General features: G+C 47.6%; 1 protein-coding gene across 5 annotated transcripts in view; it reads left to right on the top strand.

Annotated features, from left to right (window-relative positions):
- The window catches only part of SLC8A3 (solute carrier family 8 member A3), a 110304-nt gene that overhangs the window by 91327 nt on the left and 5240 nt on the right, over positions 1–13737 (top strand). The gene's annotated exons all lie outside the window — the stretch shown is intronic.

Below are 13737 nucleotides of genomic sequence, written 5' to 3'. Positions count from 1 at the left end.
GCAGGCTGCAAGGTCAGCACAACCACCTTGGTGTGCAGGTACTGTCATTGCCCCACACCCACAGATGGAGGAAACAGCCCAAAACACAGGTTCCTAGCTGGGACTTCCATTGGGTTTGCTGCAGTGGTGAATGGATCCCAAGCAACTCATGGCAAGGGCAAAGCACAGCTTCTGCCTCCTTTGGGAGTTTCAGGATAGGTTATTTCTGATGAAGAGTCTCTCTGGGTTTCAGCTACCCACTCATTTGTTTCCAGCACCACAAAAGATGTGGTTTTCTTGATGGTGTGTCATCATTCTGTTGTTACTCTGCACTTAGTCTGTTCCTGTAGGGGTATTGTATGTTCTCAGACAGCTCTTCTCAAAAATGCTCTTTTGGCCCCTGTTGGGAGCAGGGTAGTGTTGGGCACCTCAGCTGACTGTCAGTCATGTTTAGAAGCAATCTACAATATGGGGCATGCAGATGCAGCCAGTCCATCACAGTCATGTTTGTACTACTGTAGCTTTGTGCAAAGGGCCTGCTCTCACCCCAGGACCTTCGCATGCAGGGGGAAGCTGCTAGCTTACCTTAAGGATACAAGTGAGGTAGCAGTGATGAAATCAGTGATGAAATGTGATGCCCTGAAGGGAAGGCAGAGCTAAAAGGAGGGATGTGTAGATGGGTGCTTTTCAAACCACCCAGGGGCAGAGTTTGGGTGGTTTATTTTGAGATGCAGAACTTGGTCCTGAGCCCAGTGTTATTTAAATCCAGTGTGCCATTCCTGAGGGTACCACACTGCAGATGGCTGCAGTGGCAGTGGTTTCTGATAGACACACAGTAGAAGAAGATCCAGGCAAGAGTAGGGTTTGCTACCATACGGCTTGCATTGCTGACCCATACACATGGTGGTAAAAAGCACGCACCTCCAGTGAAGGGAACATCTCCTTGTCCCTGAGCAAAGCTGTGGGGCAGAAGAGTGTATCTCCAGGAAAGTCTCTGTGAGGGCCGGAGCTCAACATTAAGTTCATCCTATTGCTCTTACTGTTTGCATCTGTTAGCACCTTACTGAAAGAAAAAGCATCTCTACCCAGAATAGTAGCTGTGGTGGTTCAAACACGAATTCCTGTCTTCATGTTGCTCAGGGCTTGCACAACATGTAACAGCCACTGGTACCGCCTGTTCACTGACACATCTTGCACCATCTGCAGATGCTGCTCCTTGCTGTTTACCCCCAATTATATAATGTTTTGAGCCTTGGGGCATTTGGTTGTTAAACCTTGCCATAAGGAGAGCAGACCACTCACTGCTGTTATGTAAGTGCTACACCTACAATACCAAACTTTGTCTTGCAGCTCATTTATTCTTTTTCACCAACTGCTTTCTGCAGCCGGAGTTCTTCAAAGTCTTTCTGATCACCCGAACAAATCACATCAAGTAGTTTTACTTTAGCAGCTCTTTTTGTTGATGTGCTCCAATCATTCAAAGAGATGAGAATAGATCTGAGATGGGTATCTTGCCAGCCCAGTCTGTGATGAAGACCAATCAATACTGACTTGGTAGTGGCATATCAGATGCAAAGAGCCCTGGAAAAGATGGTGCTTGCTGCAAGATTGTTATATCAAAGTGAATGAGTAAAAAGAAATCAAAGAGAGACTTGTATTCTTTGCTTGGCAAAGATGGCCAATGTTTCTTTTCTGTATCCTCCTGGCTATCTCCCAGATTTACTGATGGTTTTGTCTTCTCCATTTCTAAGAAATTAATCTCTGAATCCTTCTTGTCTCACCTTTCCTCCATATGTGCAGTCACATAAACTGAATCCCTGTCTCCTGAGCACTGCAGAGCTTTGAAAACCCCCAGCACCCTGAGCCACCTTCCTTGCCATCCTTTTTCCAGCACCTTTAAAAAGTGTTACTGCAGTGAAATGAGTCTTTTTCTTTATGACAAGACACTGGCTGTTGGTTTGACACTTGCTCTCATGGCAGCTTTGGTATCGTGTCAGCTCACAACTCAGAGCGGGGATTTTGCTGCTGTCAGCCCAGCAGGATTTTTGAGACATATTTTCTTCACACTTCAGCTCTCACACTTTTTCCTCAGTCCTGGATTACAGGTGAAAAATTTGCTTTTCTTTACCTGGGTAAATTCAGTCTGCTGCTTAAACTGGGATTAACCTTAGTGTTGATGAAGCCTGAACGGCAAGTGGGTCTACTTTGGAAGATTTCACTTGATTTCAGGTAATAGTGAAAAATTGGAAAATTATGTTTCATGAGGGTAACTGAGCATCTGCTCATGAGAATTCAGCTCGCAGCACAGCAGTGGACAGTTCAACCTCAGAGCTGGTGCACGAAGGCTGAGTCTTGATGGTTATGCTTTGTGAAAGAGACCAACATCCTTCATGCAACATTTTGCTTCAGAAAGCATGTCTGCCACAAGATATGACTTCCCTGGAAACTGGAGCACAGATGGCTGGTGAGCACTATTGAACGGCTTGCTGGCATGACCTGGCTTGAGAAGATTTTGTCTGAAGTCCTCTCAGCCCTCCCAGCACAAGTCAACTGCTCTGGACATATCTTGCAACACAGCTTCTTTTAATCCAGTGATGGGAAAGCGTTGTGCTCCAGAGGAAGAATGTGGCTGGGAGTCACAGAGTGAGGATTGAATGGCAAAGGAAGAAAGATTCCTAGCTTGGATTGATCCAGCAAGTTATCTGTATCAAATACTGATGGAATGATGTGAGTTGGTACAAAGGTCAGTGCCTGTAAAACATAAGCAGCATCGGTACATGAGCACATGCACTGCAGTTTTCTGAAATGTGGGCAGATGCTTAGCATTTTCCTTCTTCCATCAGCTGCTGATGGGAATAGCAAAGAAATGTTAGATTGCTGTTACCTCCTTCCCGAAGGTTTAATAATTTGCTTACAGCTCTGTGATTAAGCTGAACTCTGCTGATTCTCCTGATGGAGAAGATTCTCTTGGAGTCTGCAATAATAACAGCATTAAGGTTAATGCTGCAAAATCTCTGTGTTGTTTGGCCTATAAAAACCATGTTTACAGCTCTTCACAGTCCATTAGGGAAACTGTTTGCTCACCTCAGTGAGTGGAGGCAGAGCCTGTGGACAGTTGCATCTGGATGATGGGGGAAGCTTACCTCTCTGAGGAACTGAGCCTGCAGTTTGCTTGGTCACTGAGCTCCTTTGGGTGTGTACAAAGTGCAAGCAATGTGTTCTCCTTGCCTTTGGCTGCCTGTGACTACCCTGCTGTGTGACTGAGGGTCTCATCAAAATCCAGCCTCCTCTTCCTCATTTCAGCCTCACTCTGTAAATCCCAGGCCTTTAACAAGGATCCACTTATCTACCCAGTGGCTTCCTGGAGTCTTTAGGGATAATGATTAGAAAAGATTTATGTTAATGAAGAATGAATCCAGAATAAAGCACACAGTGCGTGCATGGTCAAATCTCTCTGCAAGGTAAACAGCAGAAAAAAAGTATTTCACTGTTTAGAAAAAGACACACATTTAGCACACTGGGCTGCTGTAAACTACAGGACTGCCCCCAATGGCTGTTCTGCTCCCTTCCCAAGCCTGGTTCCCCTTGGTTTAACCTTCTTTGGTTTTGGTAGAGTTAAAGCAGGAGGGAATTCAGCCCCTTATCTGTAACGCACATCAACACAGGTGTCAGACCAGGATATAGCTCCAAAGTACACTGAAAACATACAGATGGAATAGTTTATTAGTAAATACCTTTTTTAGTAGCTAAGTTCAGGTCTAAATTTGCCAGTTCCAGGGGTGGCAGGGGAAGCAGAGTTTGTGTACACAATTTTGGCTTCGCCTGGTGAAAACCAGGCCTGCAGGGCAGAGAAATCCCAGTAAAGGATGAAACTGGGATCCAGAGATGAAGCGTTTGGGTCCTCTGAGAGAGTCAGTGCCATCTACCTTGTCTGTGGGCATGCAGGTTTGTCTGCATTCATGTCATGCAAGGATTAGGTAAGGGATACTTGGAACTGCTATTTTGGATTTGATTGTGGAACTAATTTTAGCAGCTCCCTATAACAATATGCATGTCAAGCCTTTGGGACTACCTGAGATGCCAACAGCAATGAGGTGGCCTGGCTTAGCCCCATGAGAAGTGTGCCATGCAGAGCAGGAGCAGGAGAGGTGCCCTGGGGTGCAGCCCAGGCAGGGGGAAGCAGAGGGATGCTTGTGGGGTAGGAACAGCACAGGGACTGTCAGCAGGGCTGGTACAGGTACAGCATCCTGTTATGGACTACAGGAAACATTAGAGGTCAGAGAAACATTACAGGTCAGAGCTAAGGTCACATCAGCAGATGTATGAGCAGGAAGAAAGCTTTAGTCCGCAAAATCATTTTCTTGCTTGCATGCACAGCATTCACGCAGAAATATAAAGATAAAATAATCCCTTGGCTTTCTGCATCTGTATTCTTGATGTTTCGTTCATAGCTTTACAGGCTTCTTCAAATATTCATGTATCATAAGTGAAAATGAGAAAAATAGTTCTTTTGCAGGCTGAAAAGCAAATGGGGGAAAAAACTAAAATCAAATCCCAGAGCACTAGAATAACAGTTTTAAAAAACATGAGGAACCAATGATATATTTTTTTTTAAATAACCACAGTAGCTTAGGGGCCCAGTGATATTTCATGATATTAAATTTGAACACCAATTCAACCCATCGTACTAATGCCTGTAATTGCAAAAGGCAAGTTAAATTTCCCCACATTGTCTGGAGAACCAGAAGACCACAGAATAGTAAGGAAGCCACAGGATAGCATAGAACTGCAGCAGGACAGAGCTATAAGGGGCTCAGCCACAAGGGGAAGTGACAAACCTGTAGGAGATTTCCAGGCAGAACTGTGTGGAGGACAGAGCAAACATCCTATTGCTTCTTATGGCTCTGTGGCACTGTACATGGTGCAGAACACATCCGTGAATGGTTCCCCCAAAAGTTTTGGACTCTCCAAAGGAAGTGACCCTGAAATAGAAAGGATACTCAGCAAGGAGCCTCTTCATTGTCCCTTCCCTTTTCACTGCACCTCCATCTGCCATCTGTGCAAGGGAGACTTTCCGGCCTGCCCATGGCATTTCCAGCTAGGAAGGTGGGTAGATGGATGAAGATCTTGACGAAGCCAATGCTTTTCCACAGGCTGGAAGAAAATCTCTGCTCCTGGATGCTGCCCAATGGAGCAGGGAAGTTGGAATTTCCCCAGCTCTGCTGCTGATGTGCTATGCAACCTTTGACAAATCGCTTAGGAAATCACTTTCAAACAGCACAGATACAATTAGTTGCATCTGTATAAAAGTGCCTGCTTTCCAGAGGCCTGAACTGGCAAGTTTGGGAAAATGAGCCCTTTTGGACTCCAGCCCATTTCTGAGTTTGCAAAATGTTCCCTTTATCCTCTCTTTGCTTGCTTTACTATCTGTCAAATGAGGCTGTTAATACTGACTCAGTCTTTCTACAGAGTTTTAAGCTTCTGAGACTAGAAGTGCATGATAGTAAGTGTAAGTAATTACAAGATGGTGATTGCATGCAACCAAGTCTTTAGGGACTGGTTTGCTGTTTGAAAGACAGGTAGAAGTCAGAACTAAGGCACAGAGCTGGTGCATGGCACCTCTTAAAGAAGTTTGGTACTTTTCCCTCTACAGACTCTTCTGTAGTTAGTTAGAGACTGGGATGCAGGCTGTGGTTTTCTAGGGGTGACACCTAAGAGGGATCCAGCCAGTTGGGTTTCTGTGACAGCTCTGAGGAATGGAGAAATCAAGGCAGGGGAGGGCGAGGAAGTCACTGCCCAAGGCAGCTAGAGGTCTGGACTGTGCTGGTGTGGAAATTCAGAGTAAGGTCCATCCCTTGCAAGGACCTTTGCCCCTTCTCCTTCCTCCCTCCCTAATCTCATTGGACCATGCGGTCACATTTCCTGGGTGGCAGTTGCATCCTGCTGCAATGATGGTTGCACAGCACGTGCAGTGCAGCACTGTCAGGCAGGCCAGCAACTGGGAGCAAAGAGAGCCAGGGAGACTCAAAGTGGTGATGTGTACCTGTTCTCCCCCTGACCCTTGGAGACTGGTACCTGTGTGTGTGGGATAGGCATAGGTGAGCTAGGGCATCCTGGGGAATGCTCCTGTCCCACACTGGAGGCCAGCACCTGTTTTATCAGCATCTTCCTCTGATGATGGTCTTTGCAGTGAGCTGCCTGTCGCACCTGGCTGCCCTCTCTTCTCACCCATCCTCTGGTTTACCAGGGCTCCCCAGCTGTGCCAAGCCCCACCACAGCCATGCACTTCTGGCTGAGCTGGGGCCAGCTCTATGCCTTTAGGTCAATTTGGGTTGTGTCAGGCCCCGATGGCAAGCGTGACCACTCCCCTCCCCTTCTTCCCTTCCTCTCCTTGCTAATCCCCACGTGCATCCCATCCCTCTGCCTTCACTTAGGGGGTATGTGCGACTTTGGGGGCCAGCACCCTGGTGCTCAAAAGCCTCCTCCCCATCTACTGCTGTGGTGTCTGCTCCCCAGCCTGTGCCCAACATGCAGCCCCAGTAAGCTCGCACGCTGCCTTGCACCATGTCCATCGTTCACTGACAGCAATCATCTGCAAAACAGCTTTTTCCCCCCTGGATATTAACTTACTCCCTCTTTTATTCTCTTTCCCTGTTTTATTTTCTTCTCTCCCTACAGCCTTGCTGCTCACCCAAGGTAAGTGCTTTTACTCCTTTCTTCTGCCTGCTCTGGCTCTATTTTTGTCCCCTTTGGTCAGCCCCTGTGTTTGTTTTTGCTTTGTTGTAGACAACTGCAGCTCAGGGTATTTGTGTCCAGCAAGAACTAGTTAAGAGCAACGCATTAAGAACATGAAAGTGACTGATTGACATCTAAGAGCATTTCCCATATTCCAGATTCTTCCCTCTGGCTTTGGGAAATGACCCAGGCAGGGTTTCAAAGCAAAGCATGGAGCTCTGGCTGGTCTGGGGCCATGACTCAACCCCCTCTTTAGGCAGCTCTGGGTCTTCGGTTGTGCTTTTCTGCTGGGGTGTGGGATGGTGTTGCCTGGAGTAAGCAAGGGTGCAGGGCTGTGAAAGTGTTCCCTTCCCATAGAGGATTAGGCCATGTGTCACCCCTTAGTGCATGGACCCAAGTGCTCTCCAGCTGCCATCCGTGGTGGTCCCAGGAGTGTGACCAGCGACAGGGCAGTGCTGCCAGGGCATGACAAGCACCAGCACCATTTCCCTCCTCACCCTCAGCTCTGGTTCTGCAGTCTTCATCTCTCCCTGTGGCAAGATTTACATGCATTAATACTGAGTCTCCCCTTCCTTGCCTGAAATCCCAGTTATGCCAGTCTCCCTTGATCCCACTGCAGTGCAATGTACACCAGCTGTATTTTTCTTATTCCTTCAACTCCTGATATGATTACAGTTGAATTTGCACTAAAGAAACATTTGTCAAAAGATAAGGGCATGCAGCAGGGTGCAGAGAGAAGCTCAAGTCTCACAGGTTTGCAAACAGAGCTGGAACCCAAAGCGTTCATCATGCCTGAGCTGTGCTGCAAATCAAAGGAACAGCATCTGCCACCCTAGCTTCAGTCTCTGCTTGTTTTTGGAGGATGCCAAATCTGCTGTGCAGGGAATGGCCTGAGCCCACTGGATATTGGGCTAATTAGGAAATTGCTAGTGGCAGGCAGAAATCCCCAGCTCCCCAAACACCAGCTTAGGGTGTTTACAGAGAACTTTTTGGAGCTGTAGACATTTTCCTTTGTTACTTCTTCAGGTCTGGAAGGACTGGAGATAAGTTGAGCGCAGCCTCCTTCCCAGTAATTTCATTGCTTTAATTCAGTAGCTGCCTAATTTGATCAGAACCCCAGAAATCAAATAATTTCTATTACAATAACATAGCTTTCCTCCCTCTGTTGTGATCTAGCCTGATTGCTTTTGGCAGCTCTTATTGGAGAACTTGGTCATGAGCTATGGACTTTCCAGTTGATAAAGAAAAGCTTCTGCCCTGTCTGGGAGGAGGATCCCTGGGGTGCCCCCCTTGCTGGGTTGCCCTGGTGTGTCCTCTGTTTATGCAGTGTGTGCTTGGCCTGCAGCTTGAGCTCATGGTGCTCAGCCCCAGCTCCTGCTCCAAGCCAGCAGCCGGCCGGTGAGCAGAGCCCACTCACCGCAGAGGCACGTGCTGGAGCGAGTGTCACTCAGCAGCAATCACAGCTAATCAGCAGGGAGAGAAGTGATGTCCTCGTTTAGTCTGTGTCATGTTAGATTTAGATTACATAGGCACATGGGAATCTTGGTAAAAAACCCTGCATCATCTGTCAGTCCAGCTCCTCGTCCCCTTGCTCCCACAGCTTTTCCCAGGCAGTGTCCCTTTTCCTAGGGCTGTGCAAAGCTTTTGAAAGCCTTGGTTGGCCAAGTGTCCAGTACCTGCTGCTGGGGCTGCAGAGAACCACAGTGGTAATGAATGGCTGTGGAGTGACTTGAGAGTTAAACCTGTTTGGGTTTTTTAACTCCTCTGTTGGATAACCTTTTGTTTTGGCACTGGCAATGATCTCTCCGTATATCCTTTATACAGGGAAGTATTTGATACCAAAGTCCATAGCTGCTCCAGTTGTCCCTGCTATTGTCAGCTGTGAACAAGCTGCTCTGGTGGTCTTCCCAGCCTTTGCAAAAGTCACTAAAAGTCTGAGTAGAGCCTTTGCTTGCAAGTTCTTGGGCTCAGGAAGCCTACATCTTTAAAGCAATGAGGAATTACCTAAATGGTAGATGCTGCTCTACTTCCATTTCCACGTATTCACACACATATAAGAAAACATTTCTAAATACATTTCTTCATTTCTGTATTAAAACCGCTGGGTCCACAGTGGGAGAGGCTGGGGAGCAGCAACACCAGTTGACTGGCCTGTTGGGGACGGTTGTGTCAACAGCAATTTCAAGGCAGAGCCAGTGGTGGAATAATGTGCAGTTTCCAGCCCTGTGCCTTAGCCTCCCTCTCCTGAGTGTGCAGCATTTCCCAGTTAGCTTTAAGGATGCTGGGGTATGTTTACTGGATGTATCATGCCTCAAAAATAGCTTTCAGGGCTAAGTAAGCAGATTTGTCCCTTTTTAGAAAGCAGCCCAAGCCAGCGGTGCTTGTGCATGCGCATGCGTTTCAGTAAAGGGCATATCCATATGCTAACCTCAAAAGCCAGAATGTCTTTTAGCCAGCAGTCTTCCCTAGTTGTGACTGATGGCTTGACAGCACTCTGGAGAGAGGAGCTCATTCATGCTCACTGCTTACTTTGTTTAGCCAGGATTATATTTTATGGAGCAGCAACAACAAGTTCCCATTTTAATTGTTGTTTTAATTTCTTCCTAGCTCCTCAGTCCCCAGAAGGGATGACCTTCATGCAGATACATGCCCTCTCTAGAAATGGATGGAGATGAAGGGGTGTGAAATAGCTCTCATAGCAATCTTGAATGAATACATTGCTGGTTTTAATCCAATTTATTTAGCAAGTGACAGGGAATACAAACTGGTCTGTGACTGGTATTTTTGCAGCACTGCCTAGGTGATAGGTATCTATCTTTCTGATGATGTTATAGGGATTTCCTATTGCCTATTTCAGCTCAAATGGTGCAGTGGCCACATTACCCCATGGAAATAGTCTTTATCTGACTTTGATATATGATGTGTCCTGGAGGCCACATGCAATGTCCAGTTCAATTTGGTCCCCCTTCTCTGAAGGAGGTTGAATGGGCAAGCACCCATGTAGCAAGTACCCTGCAGGAGCAATGCATGTGGGTATGCTACTCAGTGCTCCCCATTCTCCTGAAAGAAATAAAAGGAGAAGGAGATCTGCTTATAGCATTTCAAGCCCAAGAAACTGCTTATGATGTGTAGGTCTGAAAGCACTTTGGAAACAGCTGCAGATCAAGCCCCTGGATGGCGCTGCAAGTGTAAGTCATTGTGCTGTGTAATACATCATTGTGCTGTTGAGAGAACTGAGCAGTGAGCATAGCAGGGATGTGCTCAGTGCTGCCCGGCAGTGGCAGGACTGTAACTGTCCCACTTCTAAGGGTCTGAACTGATCCTGAAAGAAGCAGAGTAAGTGAGGACACAGAGTGGTTTAACCAAAACCCTCTGTTTGCCTCCTGCAGGCAGGCGCTAGAGTCAGCTGTGGCCATTGCTACAGGTTGGCCCAAAGCAGACTTCATTCTAATTCCTCCCACCCAGCCTTTGATCCTACCAGACCTGTTGTCTCCCCTGCTTATAGCATCTCTTCTAACCTGTGGACTCCCTGGCACGAGGAGCAGAGTACCTTGATGTAGCACCTGGCACAGCAGCTCTGTGTGTGCTCCTGTAGTCCTGATAGGTTGCTAGCACTTGCTGATAGCACACACCTATATGCCAGAGTAGGTGGGATGTAGGGGACCCCTCTCTCACCACTTTCCCCTTCCTACGGAGGAAGTGGCAGCAGCCCAGAAGGTTCTGGCAAGCTGTTGTTCTTGCTGGGCATAGCCAGACCTTATCAGGCTTAATTAGGGTTGACAGCACGGAGTCCTGTCAACCCAAATTCCTGGGGTGCAATCTGCATTGAAAAGCAGGTACTGATGCTGATACAAACAGAAATCAGGCTAGTTAATAATTAAGCTGCAGCCTGGCAGCATTCACCTTGACAGACTTGACCTTTCGAATTAAAAATCTGTCTCTCCCCTCCCCTTGTGTTTTATTTATCACAGCCCTTGGTAGTGTTCTTTACAGGCTACTGCACTGGGGGGGTGTGTGACACACCTCACCAATGCCCTATCCCTGCTTCCTGGAAGAGCCCTCCGAGACCCCAGCCCTACCACCTGGTCCCTCAGGAGGTGGGGCCCTGTGGCTACCACAGATGATGTGGGATCACGCCCTATGCTTGCTGCAGTGGCCTCTTGTGGCTCCAAAGGCAGGCTGGTACACATGGCTGCCGGCTGAAGTTCTTCCCTGAAAGGCAGGAGCATCGGGAGTGTGCTCTGCTGCTGAGATGTTGCAAGAGTTGACTCCCTATCAGCTGTTGTGTCTGCACATGTTGGGCTCAACTCAGTCATCAGCATCCCATCAGAAGAGATAGACTAGGCAAGCCTGGAGCAGATTCAGGTTTGGGTTTAGTGCTTTGCAGAGGCTGGCATTGCTTCTTGCTACAGGATGCTCAGGTGTCCTAAAAGGTAGGTGGGGAGAAGTGGTTGATTCAAGTTAGGTGCTTTGTATTGCTCTTTGGAGGTGCTTAGGTCTCCCCCTTAACTGTAGGGTGAATATAGGCTGGGGCAAGAGATGAGTCAACTGAGCTCCTGAGCTTGTCCTTCCTGCCACAAATAGCACTGCTTTAATTTCATTAGCCTGTTATTTGGCACCTACGTGTCGCTTGCATGAGTGCTTGAGCACAATATTGACATGTGAGTCTTTATCTCCTACATTAGGAGAGAGGCTCAGTGAAAATACAATGGCAGATTGAATATTTTTAGATGAACCTGTGAAGTTTGTTAGATTTTTGTGACTGCTTTTTAGTGGGGCATGAAGGAATTACCTCAGTTTTGCTTTATCTGCAAGCTTCCTCTATTAACTGTCTCCCCAAGGTACCCATTCGAATGCTCTGCCTATGCCTGTTCTCCTGTGGTTTGTTGCTGACTTTGAAAGGTGTAGCCTGGCAGTGGTACTCAGTCAGCTGCCCCCATAGGACATCCTTAATGTACCTTCTTGGGCAATTGTGTGTCTTCTCCCTGTGCCCCAGTTCACTGTATTTGCTGCAGAAGAGCTGCTTGGTGACAGCAGGGTCTCCATTATTCATGTCTCGGTGGATGTGCTGTCAGCAGGCTGGTCAGCTTGTCCCTTCACTGTAAGTGGCCTATTTAGGGCTTAAAGGTGCCTTTGGTGGTACTTCTTCTGCTGGCAAGGTGCTCTCTGAAACAGCATGTGTCCCGCAGCCCTTCAGTGCTGTGGTAAGTGCCAGCACCTTCACTGTGGTGCAGTGCCTGGGCCCATACTCATGCATCCAGCCCCAGGTTGCAAGAGCAATCTATCCATTCTTGGACATGGATGTATTACTTAATTTACTCTAAGAGCTGCCTGGCAAATGATTGCCATGTTCATCAAATTAGTAGCTGATATGTATGTGGCTTGCAGAGAGAGCAAAGCCACCTGCTAGCAGCTGAACATCCTGCAGGCGTTCCCATGCAGCATACCCAACAGCCTTGGACCTGGTCACAGTAATGAGAAATGCAGGAGATCTTCCTCCACAGAGGAGGGTTTCAGGACTTGTGCTGTCCTGCCTGGCACAGGTACATAAACCAGCACGAGTCAGATTCCAGATTCTGGAATAAAGCTGTGCTGGATACCTCTGCCTACAGCAAGGAGAAAGCTTTCTGCACTGTGTGTGCTTACAGACCTGCCTGCAGCTCAGCCTTGCCTAGGTAGTTAATACTTACATGAGGCTCCATGTTGTCTTACCATGCCAAAGGTTTTTGTCAGATCAGTCAAAGTAGGTACTGAGGTTTTGTTGCACCGGCTCTCCTGGAGTTGTTAAGCCGAGGAAATTCTGCCTGATATTCCCTGTTTTCAGGACAGCTCCTCTGAACCCAGACAATTGCTTTCTGCTCTTTGCAACTGCAGCCAGTGGGCGAGAGCCCCAGGTACAGCGCCACCAGCTGTGACAGCAGCTCTCCAGATGTAGTTACTTCCCAGCGCAGGCAGTGGTGAGCCAGGCCATTGCCACGTCTGGGTGATGCAGCCCTGCTGGGTGGCTGCTTTAGCTCAGCTCAGTGCTGTCAGCACACGTCAGCCTGTTCTCGGCTCACCTGCCAAGCTGGGCCTTGTGGTACTGGGGCTACCTCCCTCCCCTGAGCTATGGGGAATGGGTTATAGGGAAGGTTATGAGGAAGCTCAGGCAGCTCAGTAAGCACATACGTGCTTTATGTGTTAACACTGGCACTATCAGTGATAGGTACAGCTTGTCATCTTCATACACTTCCAGGTAGAGGTGGAGGCTGGACTTTGTCAATATCTGTCTTGGAAAAAGAGATGCAGATTTCATCTAACTCCCTGCTCAAGTGAATACAAGTAACTTGAACCTTGATAATCACCATTTCATGCCTCTGAGTGTAGCATACAGCAGGGTATTTTACCCAAGTTCACCCTGTTTCTGCACTTCTCCAGCTCAGCTGTCTCCTCTCCTCTGTACTTGCTTGACTTTACCTGCAGTTGTCCCAGATCCCTCAGCATCCTGCATTGCCAGTCTTCTTCTCCAGGTGCTGTGCTCCCCTGTCTATCATTTTTTGTAAACTTGGGATTCCTAAATCCAAAGTACACTGTCTTTGAGCTAGGCAGTGATGGTTTTGATGTAAGTAATTGATTTCAAATGATGGATGCAGCAGTTTCTGCTTCTGTGATGGCTTATAATAATGTCACCTGCCACAGGAGTTCCATATTTTATAAACTCTGCAGGCAAGGCTTGCAGTTTTTGCAATCAATCTAGCTGGATTGATGGAGAGCAGGCAGAGTTTTTAACTAGATTTCACTGGAACTTTATAATTTCTGTGTGATTTTTGGTGTGGAGTATGAGGTCTGTTGGAGCCCACGTGGGATTCATCCCATCTTAGGCATTACCTGGGGTGTCTGTAACCTCTACAGTAAACCTTGGGTAACATCTGACCTCTGCTTAGCCACAAGAAGATGCTCTACCTCTGCGATACTCCACTCCCCAGGCTCTGGAGAGCTGCAGCTTCTGCTCTCAGGCTCAGCTGGGTCCCGTGTTGCAGCTCC

Source organism: Melopsittacus undulatus, chromosome 4 (genome assembly GCF_012275295.1).
Source record: "Melopsittacus undulatus isolate bMelUnd1 chromosome 4, bMelUnd1.mat.Z, whole genome shotgun sequence".
NCBI classification, from domain to species: domain Eukaryota; kingdom Metazoa; phylum Chordata; class Aves; order Psittaciformes; family Psittaculidae; genus Melopsittacus; species Melopsittacus undulatus.
The sequence above is the reverse complement of the archived record's forward strand: the minus strand, read 5'-3'. Positions and strand labels throughout refer to the sequence as shown.